The sequence below is a fragment of the Pan paniscus genome, chromosome X, assembly GCF_029289425.2.
Source record: "Pan paniscus chromosome X, NHGRI_mPanPan1-v2.0_pri, whole genome shotgun sequence".
In the NCBI taxonomy this organism is placed as follows: Eukaryota; Metazoa; Chordata; class Mammalia; order Primates; family Hominidae; genus Pan; species Pan paniscus.
Window position 1 is genome coordinate 36,798,657 of NC_073272.2, and position 15,099 is coordinate 36,813,755.

Below are 15,099 nucleotides of genomic sequence, written 5' to 3' on the forward strand. Positions count from 1 at the left end.
CCGAGGTGGGTGGATCACGAGGTCAGGAGATCGAGACCATCCTGGCTAACATGGTGAAACCCTGTCTCTGCTGAAAATACAAAAAAATTAGCTGGGCGTGGTGGCAGGCACCTGCAGTCCCAGCTACTCGGGAGGCTGAGGCAGGAGAATGGCGTGAACCCGGGAGGTGGAGCTTGCAGTGAGCCAAGATGGCGCCACTGCACTCCGGCCTGGGCAATGGAGTGAGACTCGGTTTCAAAAAAAGAAAATAATACAAAAAAACTTTTAGCAATAAAGTATTCTTCACTTACATTATATACATTTTAAGACATAATGTTATTGCACACTTTATTAATAGAATATAGTGTAAATATAATTTTATATGCATTCGTTAACAAAAAAAATTGTGTGACTTACTTTATTGTGGTAGTTGGATTCAAACACACAGCATCTCCCAGGAACATTGCTTTATGACAAGATCTCATTCTATATTTTTGGTCTGTATTTCCCTCAAAACGTGGCATTATTAGAAGTGAAAGAGGATAGGCATGCCAATTATTTCTGTTATAAATTGAAGATGATTATTATTTTTCTATCAGAAAATTAAGATGTTTTTCTCAGAAGACCTAAGAAGTTTCTAGAAAAGTATGACTGTGGCACTTTTGCTCCCTCAAATGGCCATGGCCAAGATATTAGGGGAACCAAGACCCATCCATTCATGCTATTTTGGACACATTTAATTGTTGGCAAATTGATGCTTATTCAAGGATAATAGAAGGTTTTTTTTTTTTTCAAATTAATTGGGCCTTGTAGCTTGGTTACCAAATTTTGTTTCCTACAAAAAAGATAGAAGGAAGCCCTTCTGGTTAATCAGTAGTTCACTATTTACCATGGGACGCTCCTTCTGCCTTCCTGGTCCAGCCAATGAATCATTTTTTATTTTTGTATCCACACTCCTTGGTTTTTCTTTTATCCTCTATACAGTGATTTTGTCCAACAATTGCCACCAAGGTTCAAGGAAATGATAAACTCCAAAATCCCGAAGTTGACAGAAAACATATAATAGAGAAACAGATACCTTGATCAAAAGTATTCTTGTTTGGCTGAGTGCGGTGGCTCATGCCTGTAATCCCAGCACTTTGGGAGGTCGAGGCAGGCGGATCACCTGAGGTCAGGAGTTTGAGACCAGCCTGTCCAACATGGCTAAATTCCGTCTCTACTAAAAATACAAAAATTAGCCAGGTGTGGTGGTGCACACCTGTAGTGACAGCTACTCAGGAGGCTGAGGCAGGAGAATCACTTGAACCCAGGAGGCAGAAGCTGCAGTGAGCCGAGATAGCACCAGGAGGCAGAAGCTGCAGTGAGCCGAGATAGCACCAGGAGGCAGAAGCTGCAGTGAGCCGAGATAGCACCACTGCACTCCAGCCTGGGCGACAGAGCGAAACTCTGTCTCAAAAAAAAAAAAAAAAAAAAATTATCCTTTCCATTATAAAACAAAGATGGATTTATCACTCTTATTTTTGGCAAAATTTTTTTTAAAAAGTTTTACTCACAAACTGTGCAGCTCATAGAAAAATTGCATTTACAATTAAAAAGAACTCTTGCTAATTGGGCATATGACAAGATTCTGCAGCATAAAAGAAGATCACACACTTTAGTTTGAAAGAAGAAAATTATTCTGAAGCAGTTAGCAACAAGAAGCAGAGAAATATTAGAGAAAATATCTGTTTGGTATACTTAATGATATTGACAAAATGTATTTTACACGGGTCAGTCCGATCTTATATAGATCTCATACAGATCAAAACAAAATGCAAACAAAGATTGAGATAAAATGGGAGTTAACTGAGAAGCAAAAAGTAATGTAGCTTGTTTACTTTTAAAAAATGAAATTATTGAAAGTATTAAAATCTGAATTAAAATGTAAGCAGAACTAAACAGTTATATTGGGAACGAATTGGGGAAAGATATTTTAAGAAAGAGACAAAGATGTGAAAATGTTGGAGATCATTACTGTAGAGAACAAAAAGTAGAGATATCAAAATTGTGAATTAAATATTCTTTTAAAAGGAAACAACAGATGGAACAGAAACAACAGTGAAAAATAGGTTTCAATAAAAAGGTTTCAAAATCTGCAGACCTCAGCCTGTGTAGTAAGAGATTTTAGTAAATGTCAGGAAAGTGTAATTAAATAAACAAATAAAATCAAAGAATTAGTCTCATGAATTTTTAAATTGAGGAAAATCATCCAATTTAAATAGGAAAAAAGTGGTTCTCCAGAAGAAATAAACCAAAGTAGGCTGGCCTCAGACTTCCTTAGAACATTAATCACCAGAAAACAATTTTGTGACTCATAAACTTGATATGCCTCTAAGTTATTATTTAACATGAACAGCAAAAGAAAAGCATTCTCAGAAATTAAAGGGCTCAGAAATAATACCACCCACATAAATAAAGTATTTGGTAAGATATCCTATGGACCAAGAGATGTTCAAAATAAACATAAATGAGGATTAGCAGGGAATAGTAAAATAAGTTGGATATAAATTAAAGTCTAAATAATTATGTTAAAATATGCAAGTAGTAAAATAAAATTTTAAAACAGAAATTATATTTCTAAAAGAAAATCTATAGTAAGAGCAAAAGTCTTGTGTGTGTATATATATATATATATATATATATATATATATATATACACACACACAGTTGATCCACATTATTTGTGGATTCCATATTTAAAAATTTGCTTACTACTAAAATGTATTTGTAACTCCAAAATCAATACTTGTGCTATTTTTGAGGTTATTCTTGGATATGCACAGAGCAATGGAGTATTTGAGTCATCTGATGTACACGTTCCCAGCTGAGCTTCAACTTACCTTCTTGTTTCAGCTCTCATACTATAAACAAAGTCCTTTGGTAGTATATTTAGTGGCACATTTTTCATATTTTTTGTGTTTCTGGTGATTTTACTATTTAAAGTAGCCTCTACACATAGTGCTGAAATGATGTCTAGTGCTTCTAAGTGAAAGAAGGCTGTGATGTCACTTACAGAGAAAATATATGTTAGATAAACTTTGTCCAGGCATGAGTTATGGTGCTGTTGGCATGAACTCAATTTTAATGAATCAACAATATATATATTGAATAAGGTGACTTTAAAAAGAAAAACACGCAAAACGAATTTACACATCAATTGATTAACAAAAACATCGTGACCAGAGACTCACAGAAACCTTACCCTGCATTTCTTAGCTAGGAGTAATGGTTCAGTATTTGATAATTTAGTATTTGTGGTGACTTCGTATAAATGAACTACTGTGAAGAATGAGAATCAACTGTATGTAGTGTGTGTGTGTGTGTGTGTGTGTGCATGTGTGTGTGTAATTCTAGAAAATAATCAGAAAACTTTCCAGTTCATTTTACAAGGCTAACATACCCGGCAAGAGAAAATATGAAACCTGACAAAGATAAAAACCAAAACAAGCATTCCCAAGCAATCTTATTTACAATTATTTTGGTAGATTGGATTGGATTATTATTCCCATTTATTTACTTTTTTCTTCCCTATAAGAGAATCATGTATCCTTGTCCATCGTCATACAATATGCAATATCTCCCTGTGGGAGAAGTGTAATTCCTCAACTCATTAAAATCAGGCTTTGCCATGTAATTGGTTTGATCAATGAAATGTGAGTAGTTGTGATTCTGGATAACAGTTCCCAGCGAAAGGTTTAGCAGTATGGGTGAATTTCATCAGCTCTTTTACCCTTTTTATTTCTAATAAGATAAAAGATAAGGGTTGATCTCTTACCATCTCAGGATGGTAAAGACATTGGAATAGAGCTGCAGTGGTCAACATGTAAATTAGGGGTGAGAGTGAGAAAATTCTTGTAATGTATGACACTGACATGTTGGGTGGCTCTTTACCTCAACTTAATCTAGCAAAAGCTGCCTAATAAAAAGATGGGTGCAAAGATCCTCAACAAAAACACCAAATTTGAGGAAAACCTTTGTTTAATTCAATAAGTTAAATGAAATGTAAAATATTTGTTTAATATATTCATGGTTTTATTAAACTGTAATAAATAATGACTATGCAAGTTTTACTCCAGAATTTATCGAAAGGTTTAACAGTATGAAAATTATTAATGTAGTATGTAGCAATAGGAACAATAAAAAAAAGAAACCTACAATCACGTAAATTGATCAAAAAGATATATGTGATAAAGCTCAAAAGTGATTTAACAGAAAAATGCTTAATAAACAGAGTAAAATACAAATAATTAACACAATAAGCATTATTTCAATAGTGAATTCTTAGAGGTTTAATGTTAAGGAACAATTCAACCACATCTATTCTCACTGCTATTTTCAACATTGTTCTGACATTCTAGTCAATAGTTAAAGGCAAAAGGTGTGATAATAATTTTAACTCTTGAAAAAGAAGAGATCTAATTATGTATGTTTAGGGAGCTGCTGGAACATTATTGGAATCAAAAATAATAAAATATAAAAATAATGGCTAGAGGCTAGAAAATGAACCTAGAGTAATCAGTTCAATTCTTATATAACAACAATAACATCTTAGTTCATGTAATGAAACAAAATATATCATTTACAATATCAATAAAAATACACATTGTATAGTTCTAGATATGTATAGATGGATACATTTAAAACAATTATATATGTATGCCTTTTTAGTATTATGAATAGAATATTAAAAAATCTAAAGTAGTATTATAAATAATCGATTTTAAAAATTAACTGCTACTAGTACACAGTTGTGGTATTTTCACAAACTAACCACTATTTCTTTCTAAGGACTGATTTATTTTTATATAGAATTATGGTTCTATTTAATTCACCCCTTTTCCACAAATCAATACCTCCTTTTTTAGAACTGTAATTGCTGTTACTCTTCCTAATGGTCACTTAATAATTGGGATAGTTGCATCCTAAAAAAACAAAGGTTTTGTTTTTGTTTTTGTTTTGTTTTGTTTTTTAGCTGGGCTAAGTAAGGAAGCTAAGCTACCTTAAACAACCATTCTGTGCCAAGGGACTTACATAGTCTTATTTCATCCTCACCATATCTCAGTAAACAACAGCATTCCCATTTAACTCATAATGAAGCACAAAGCTCTATTTTTTCAATCATATTTATGTTTCTGAAAAAGATTGTTCCTTCAGCAAAATACAGTAGTACCAGTGTAGTATTTATACACGCTGCGAGTCTATGGAAGATTAGGAGAAATTTAGCTACGTCACTTAATTCCAGCAGGAAAAATTTTGTGTTTAGATATCACTAAATATTTGTTAATTTAGTTAACATGACTCACTTTATTTCAAAAGTACTTGTAATAAAAAGCATGTTTATTTCTAAATATTGACATTATATCCTATAAGGGTGTATTAGTATTTTTCACAGAAACAGAACCAACAGGATTTCTCTCTCTCTCTCTCTTTCTCTCTCTCCCACTCTCCTCTTGCTTTAAAAGCACCACCACCACCACCACCAACATAGTTATGTTATTCAGATTGATTAACTCCTTGTATCAGAAATCAAATATAAACAGTAAAGGTTCTCAATGTCTTCTACAGGCTCAAATTTAGAATTTTAATGTATGCAATATTAAAAACCGGATGCATGCAAGTCTTGCTTTATATCCCCATTTGTTTCCACATGTAATATTAAAAATATAGAACCTAATAAGGTTCTGTTTCCTCTCGTGTTTTAGCAATTCTGAAAATTGTTCTGCTGCAGTTGCCTGTTAATGGATTGGATTTTTTTTTTATTTTTCTCTGTTTTGGCTTTTAACTGATCACAAAACATTTCAGGCTGAGACCTACCTCAGAAGGTTTATCTCAACCACCCCCTCAATATTATAATGTTAATTCCTGCCTCATGGTGTTATATGTCCCACTAAGGAAGCACTGCTATTGACTGTGGTCTTTACTTGTGGTGGATCATCCTCTGACTATGCTTTAATTAAATGTTTACATATCTGTCCATTCCATTTAATCATTAGCTTTTCAAAGGTAGGGGCCATATCCTGTTTATGTCCTCAGGATGTAATATGATAATGCAGAATAGATATCAGGTTGGTTGAGGGAATTAACATAAAGAAAAGGGCCAGTTACTAACAGGAAGGAAGCTGAGTTACCAAGCCCACCACCAAATTCTATAACTTTGAGCAAGTCAGTTGTAGACTCTATGCCGCTTCCCTCAACTACAGAAAAAAAAATCAAGTTACTAGATGGTACCACTTTATTTTATTTAAAGCATTTTCTATAATACTTAGCTCTAAAGATGTTCAATGAACACTTCCTTCATGAATACATCATTAGTTGAGCCTTCAAATTTCTCCTGGTTAATCTGAACCACTGTCTAGAAATTATCCTCGATGAACCCCATATTGACAATGTCATTTATGGGTAGAATGTCATCTATGAGCAGAATTGGATACTATTTTCTGATTTCTTAAAAACAGAAAAACTGTTTAAATTTTTTAAGTTGTTAGGGACATTAAGAATAAGCAAATCGTGTTTCATAATGTGTATATGTAGCCATGGTAGATGCAAAATTGAGTTCAGAAATCCTAAGAGAAAAGAGCTTACACAGAACAGCATATGATGCACTAGTTTTAGGAGGAAGCTTCACATAAAAGGTCTAGTTAAGAAGAACAATTGCTCCCATTTCTTATTTTGTCCGAGTCATATTCACATAACATTCCTGTAATCAATTGGCAAATTCACTGGTGGTAACACAAATGTCCAATTAGCCAACACTATTTGAACCAAACTAGATATTCCAAATAAGCTACCCTAAGGAGGCCATTTTCCCTGTCTAATTCTTTGAACATTATGCTTGAAATATTGAAATGTAACACATTTGTGTTTCATGACTGTGGGTACTTTAGCAAGAAGGAGCCAACAACTCTTTTCAATTGTACCCATGCCTATTTTGGTAGAATATCATGAAGAAGAACTCTTGCTTGTTGAAGTGCACACTCTGCTCTAGAGATCTTCCCTTATCATTTGTATTCCTGCAAAGTTTAATTACACTTTCCTTCTAAGCCTTAATATAATAAACTTAGTGTCAGCATTTTTCCATAACTACCTCCATATTTTAGGGTTTATAGGTTCAGTTTGAGGAACATCTTATGCTTTGGAAATTTCTTTTTTCATTTATGATTGACACATAATAATTGTACATATACTTAAATTATCTCAGCCTGTTTATTTCAATTTAATATGTAGATGTTTTTGTTTCATGGGAAAAATAACAAAGAATGTCAAAAACAGTTTCTAATCTTTGTGAGCAAGCAATGAGCAGGATTTGTTTTTGTTAATGTTAGATGAAATAAAATAATACAACTATTTTTATATCCAGAGTAGTTGTCAGAGAATACAATTCTTTCTTAAAGTGTTCCTGTTATTTTATTTCATTTCTATACCTTATACTTACTTTTACTATAGCACATGGCATAGTATAAAGTTATCACTCAGCTGATGCTGCAATAATTATGCATAACATATTACCCAAACTTAGTGGCTTAAAACAATGAGTATATTGGTCTCACTCACTTCACATTGTATCAACTGTGGATTGACTGGTTTCACCTGGGCTCACTGCCCTCTGTTTCAAAGCTGCAAGTTGCTGAGCTTAACTCCAAATAATGGATTAGATTTAGGTCTGCTCCGCTTGACTTTGAACCTCTATAATTAACTATAAGTGTCTCAAATTTTATCCTATTTGTAAGTTAACAAGTTTCATAGATGCTGACAGAAAACATAAGACTCTTTGGGCAGTGACCAAGGACGCTATTATTTATATTACTACTACTATTATTTTATTGTATTTTTAAATGTTCATACCAAAGCAGACAGCATGAGATTCATGTTTGCCTTAGTTTATTTTACCTGTTAAACTTTATGGAGCTTATGTGGAGGCAGGACCAGGTGGATGTTTTACACTTACTGGGTCGGTGTCATACTTGAGGAACGCTGAGCTTAGGAAATCCGAATATTTTAAAAGTGACTTCTAGCAAACCTGCTCAGCCATTACCCCAGATAGAGCCATTATCTTTATTTTTCTGGACAGAAATCTGCTCTCTGCCTCAGAGGGAAAGGTCATCTCTAACGTCCAAGGCTGTTTTCTCTACAAACATTCAGGCAATGATATTCCAGAAAAAAGCTGCCAATGCTTTTTGCTCAGAAGAAATACAGAAATGTGAGTGATCCATGTAGAATTTTCTCCAAATATACTCTTTGGACCAATGTCTACCAAGGGTATGTTCTTCTCGTGGTAAAGTGCATGACTACATCTGTCAACCTTCCACTGGACAAAGTAAGGCATACTACTAATACAAACTCAGTGTGGCAGGGAAATACACCCCACTCCAAATGAAAAACAGAAGAATGTACATTTGCCGAGCAATGATCCAACCTATAGTCAAAGAATGTTGAAATTACTTAGCTTCTCTTTGATGCTAATGCTAACTGTGGTTAAAGACTATGTTTTATTCACCACTGTATTTTCCATGCACTGCCAGATTATGTCAGTGTGTGATAAGCTTTTTTTAAATTAATGAATCAATGTCCATATCAGTATGTTCAGCATAATTAATACAAATATATAATATTTAATCATTATTACTGCAGTTGCAACATGGTACTTAAAAGACATTACAAGAATGTGGTCCCTGGAGCTATATTTTCAGTGTTCTAATCCTGTTTGGCACTTTACCTGGCAAATTACTCACCCTTTATGTATTAGGTTGTGGCAAAAACCACAATTACTTTTGAACCAACCTAATTCCTTATCAGTAAACAGGGGCTAAATATAGTACCCACCTCATAGAGTTGTTATGAGCATCAATTGAATTAATAAATAAAAGGCACTTAGAACAGGTGGGACAATATATCAATTGCCATGAGTATTGGGTATCATTATTACCAGGCATATTGTTAGGAAATTTACATGTATGAATCCTAATTCTTATAATAACCTATGAGATTGGTATTATGTCCATTTTACATATAAAGTCATTAACTCCTGAATTATTTAGCAATTAACTAAAATTAATATCTCCTTCCACTACCAATAATCCATTATTTCAATTAAGCTAGAACTATTATATCTATACAAGATAGATATTCAAGGGTGAATTTTGAATATTTATAAGGTAACTAAATAGGCTATCAATATTTACTCTATTTCACGATTTTAGAATCTTCTTATAAAATTATGAATTCCCCATCTAAACAGGGAAGATATCAATAATAATAATTATAGTGATAATCATGATTATAACAACACTGAAATTTTTGAAAATAACAGAAAATAACCTCTATTTTGAGGAGTTTAATGTGTCTTTTTGGATTACTGAAATATATATGTATATATTCACTGAGATTTTTCTCTAGAATATTGGCAATCTTTTACAGTTTCAAAATGCTTTACCATGGATTTTAATTTTGATAATATAAGGTGATCATCAAGTTAATAGTTTTTTTTTTTTAATTTAGTACGTAGGACCTATTTTAGCTCTCACTTTCCAAGTGAACGTGTAGGCATGTTCCTCATTAATGGATTTGCCTATCAAAATTCCAAAACAAAAAGGTGCCTAGTGTGGGCTATTACTGAATGACTCATACTTCTAAAATCTGTCATGTTTTTTTCCTACTCACCACCTAAATAGATTATAACTCTTCCTCTAACATGAGTGCGCTCTTACTGTTGACCTTAATAGATCTTGATTTCCTACTATGCTTTTTTGTGCACTATTTTTTGTGTGTTAGTGTGCATTTCATTAGGGCTGTTTTTGTATCTCTCTCTGTTAATTAGTTAGTGACTAAGATAGTAAGAGATTCCTTTTGGGAGGATTTTATCTATCAGGCCTCACAGAAACAATATTCATTTCATTTTATAGCTAAAACCTTTCACAATGGAAGAGCTAAATAAAATCTGTAACAACTAATTATCTCTACCACAAAATTATTTACATTTTTCACTAAAATACACACTATAAACACTACCATAAAAACACTTTACCGTATTATTTCAAACTTTTCTTTAATTTATAACATACTTTGTTTCATATATGATTATTTTGTAAATTTTGACCGTCATGTCTTCATGGTGTTGCATATTTTATCAATAAAAGTAATCCCATCCAATGTTTCTGAACTTAAATTTAACTTTCTTGAATCTGAATTCTTACCATATCCATTTTGTTTTTATTTTTCTGCTGTTCAGATTAAAATTTTTTCAATTATAATAAATGTGCTTATGATAATTCAAACAGTAAAGGTATATATATTACAAATTGTCTCTCTTTTGATCCTTTGTTATTCATGTATCATAGTCAATATTAATAATTTATTCTGGTTCCTGGTATAATTTTTCTATTATTACATGAAACATATACATTTGCAAAAGTTTTTGTTTCCTTATTAAAATTCTGGTATTTGAAATACTTGGTAATCTATACATTCTTTCTTTGCTTAATAAAAAAAAAGACTTATAGCAAAAATTTATAGTTCCAATTCATTCTTTTATATAATAACCAGAAAGTTTATGATTATGATTATGATTATGATTATTATTTGCTTTCTCAAGTAATGGAAAGCATTTTGCAGGAGGCCTCTACTAACTAGTGTAATTAAATATCTGTGTGTTGTTGTTCCCTTGCTTACTAGGGAGATTAAGTCACTTTTGGGAGGGGCATGATTTAGTTTCCTTCTCCTATTCAAGTCCTTCCTCCATATTTTTTGTTGCTTATTTGTATATATTCTTTATGTATTCTGTATTATAGCTTGTGTTTCATATGTTTTGCATGTATCTCTTCCTATCTGTCACTCGTCGTAACTTTTTTTAATTATATACACATTATATATTTTGATGCAGTAGATTTTATGTAAGTCGCCTTTGTAGCTTTTGATTTTTCATTATTTTGAAAGGTTTTTATATTAATATAGTTAAATTTGCCAATCTTTCTGTATTGTAATTATTTTATGTTTAATTAGGAAATTATTTCCCAATCTTAAAATTATAAAGTTATCTCACTTTTTGTCTCAGTGTTTTTTAATTTTTAATTTTTGTGGGTACATAGTAGGTGTACATATTTATGAGGTGCATGAGATGTTTTGATACAGGCATGCAATGTGAAATAAGCACATCATGGACAATGGGGTATCCATCCCCTCAGGCATTTATCCTTTGTATTACAAAAAATCTAATTACACTCTTTTTTGATTTTAAAATGTACAATTAAGTTATTCTTGACTACAGCTACACTGTTGTGCTATCAAATAGTAGGTCTTAGTCGTTCTTTCTAAATATTTTTTTTTTGTACTCATTAACAATTCCCACCTCCCATCTCTGGCCTCCACTACCATTCCTGGCCTATGGTAACCATCCTTGTACTCACTATGTCCACGATTTCAATTGTTTTGATTTTTAGATCCCACAAATAAGTGAGAACATATGATGTTTGTTTTTCTGTGTCTGGCTTACTTCACTTAACATAATGATCCCCAGTTCCATCATGCTGTTGCAAATGACCGGATCTCATTATTTTTTTATAATAGTTTTGATTTTTTTTACATTTATCTTATTAATCTACCTGACATGCATGGAAAGTCAGCTGTCTTAGTTTCATTACTTGAATAGTGTATTCTTCCCTGTTGATATATCTTCCTATACAACCATCTTCCCAAACATGCTTGGGACATGCTTTCCTTTTGTTTTTTATTGATTTATTTGCCTATTTTCCCATAACACCTGTTTTGATTATTTTATATTTTATTAAGATAATGTCTGATCTTCTTTAGAGCTATCTTATTTCTTTTAGGATCCTATATATTCCACCTTAATAATAGAAGTAATTTTATTGTACCACAAAAATAAGCTGTTTGGATTTTATTGGAATTAGGTTTCATTTATGGATTTGTTTGAAAGAAAACTGACACTTGAAAATGTTCTGTCGTTTCTTTCTTTGTTTTCTAGTACTGCCAAATACTTCTATTTGATGCAGCTTTGTCTTTGCTCTAGAATTTAGGGAAAGAAAGGGTAGAGAGACTGAAATTTTTGTCTTAAAACTAGATTTCTAAAAATATAGAATCCATTGTTTTTCAGTCACATAGCTTTTTTCACAGGATAACATATACAATGAACACTTAACCAAAGTTTGTGAGTGTAAGTTTGAATTATGGACAACTATATTCCAACTATGTTCCCTTACAGTCCACTCCAAATATAGTTGGCCTCTATGGATGTGATGCCCACAGGCAGCTTGAAAGTTCTGCAGATATACCTGTGACTCATGTCTTTCCAGATGAAATCCTAGAATATCAACATTTAAACATAGTTTAAACACAGGACTTCAGTACCTGAGATTTCATAAGTCTTCATTTTAGGACCCAGCACTGTAGCTCAGGACCATCTTCTTACATGGCAATTATACCTCTGAGGTTTTTAACCATTGATGCTTTTTAAAAATCATTGCATGCAAGAATTCTAGGATACCTGGTAAATAAGAAAAGAGACAAAATGGGAGAAGTCTTATTTGGAGAAGAGGAAGAGATCCACTTAGAAAAGAGTGTTTGCATAGGGTAAATGTAGGATTAGGGGAGGAGAGGATGCACAATTTGGAGGAATAGCATGGTGCAGGATTTGTTGTCTTGGTGGTGGTTGGGTACCTGGCTAATGTGCAGAGAGTGACTGAATAGTGGCAAAAGCAAGCTTAGTCCCTTTTCATAGGTTGCATGGATCATATGTATCCTCGTCAACTACAATAGCTAAATCTTGAGCAGCCAGTTGATGGCTACGCATCTGTGTCTTTGGCAAGCACAATGAAGTAAGGGATATGGGAGAAGTCAATTGCAAGCTTGGCAGGAAAGGAAGTGGAAGCCATATAACTTCTCAGTACATTATTTTCACTCAAAATTTTAGAAATATACCATTCGCATCTATTTAAAAGCCTACATGCCACATGCTTACTATGGACACTGAGGGAGTATTTAAAATTATGAGTGGGGCATTTAGGTAGGTGGAGTGCCAAATCTCCAACATGAATTTGAATGTAGCATTGGCCTTAGTACTTCTGTTGAAAACATGTGCTGAGAAATTTAATCTCCAAATATCATCAGTATTGATTTCTAATGTTGGCACAAAATCCTTTTCTGACTTTAGGTGAGTGAAGAAAGTAAAGCAGTTATTTTGTCCTTTCAATAAATGACTGAACTTTATCCCTTCATGTTGTGCTCACATCAAAATTTGTTGGATTTGCCTCTTGGCAGACAGGGAGAAGGAGGAACTCAAGGCCTGTGTAGCAGTTTCTCAGTTTGATAATGGCAACATTCCATCAGCAGGCAACGTGGTCTGTCTCCTGAAACTGTGCATCTGTAACATGGCAGCCTGTGACATCCTGCCACTTTAATCCTTTTATTCCTGCTGTCAGTTTACATTTCATAAACATTTAATGATATTGCAAAAATCTATTATAGAAACTGTAACCGTTATTGTAAAATATACATCAATTTGAAAACTCGTTTAATTATTTTTATTCCCAAAAGAGACAACAGAACACGTTGGAAAGATTTCCCACTAGAAAAAATTAATTTAATCTCTTCTAATGGGCATCAATGAAGAAACTGTTTTGCCTAGTTCACAGGTATGTAATTTCCTTTCAATTTTCTTCCTCTCAGTTTTTGTTGGCAACTTAGGTCTGAGAAAGAGAGAAGTCCCCCAACAATACTGATTGAAAAAAATCACCTGTAGCATTGTCATGAGGTTCTCCCTGCTGGGCTCTGCTCTTTGTTTTCTGTTACCCTCTAGGTAGGTGCTTCATGAACACCTTTCTGTGGTTACTTTTTACTGTCTCACTAAAACTGTTTTCATCCACACTTCTTAGAAAAGGAGAATAACTTGATGCTGTCTGTCTGATTGTAAAATATTTGCTGGGAAAGCAATGCAAAGAAGATAAAGAGGGAGTTTCCTGCTGCAGGGCGACAACCACTGAAAATCAAATTTCCTAAGGTTTCTTTGTTCTTATAGTGAATTGGATTGTAATTTGCTGTGCCTTGAGCACTTTGCTATGTCCTAGATATCACATTTGAAATGTTCATCTTCCAGGGTAGTTTCACATGGTTTTTGAGATTAGTTAATTAACATGAGTCGAATGTTATTCGATGATTAAAATAGTATCACAAACAAGGACAGTTGTTTATCATGTCCCATGCATTGTGCTTTGCATTGAACTTGCATTAGATTATTTAACCTTCACACAATACTATGAGGATTACATTATGACCGTTTACTCTTTGATGGCAAGTGTACAAACTGAACGTCAAAGATGCTATGAAACTTATCCAGGGTCACACAGCTAGTGCATTTGGGGTATAATTCAAACTCAAGGAATATGACTTCTGTCTGTGCTCTTAACCTCATGAATACAGTCTCCAGTGCACAATGACCAAGTGTGTTCATCTTACAAACTGTCAGAGAATCTGTGACAGATTTCTAACACTAGGTGAACTGAAGTATTTAATGAGTGAATTAATTATTTCCTTCAACAGACATTTATTAGGTTACTCTGTGCCCAGCACTGCTCTGGGCACAGGAGATACAGCTGCAAACAAGTCAGAGAAAGAATCTGTAGCTATGGAGATTGTATTATTGCAGATGGATGAGGAAATGATAATTCCCCCAGTTTACCTTGTGCATTCGCTGGGATGTTAGTGACATTTTCATGAATCAACGAGTGATTTGAATACTGCAAATTCAGGCTGCAAGAATCAGTGCTTTAAGCATTAATTTTACTTGTCATTGTGACAAGAGTCGTGTCTTATTTGTGTGGCATTTTCCTCCATGAGCACAGCACCTTGATAAGTAATCACTAGTGGTTCCTCAAAAATTATTTATTAAATGATAGAGTGTTATGAGCTTTAAAAATTATATGCTACTTTCTGATTTTAAAAAGAGAAGAGGGCAATTTGTTATTTTAAGTACCATGTCTAATTCTTAATAATGGGCCATGTGCTTTCTGAGTAATTTGACTTCCTAGCCTTGATCAGGAAAGTGGAATTTCAAAGCAGTGTTATGTACAAACA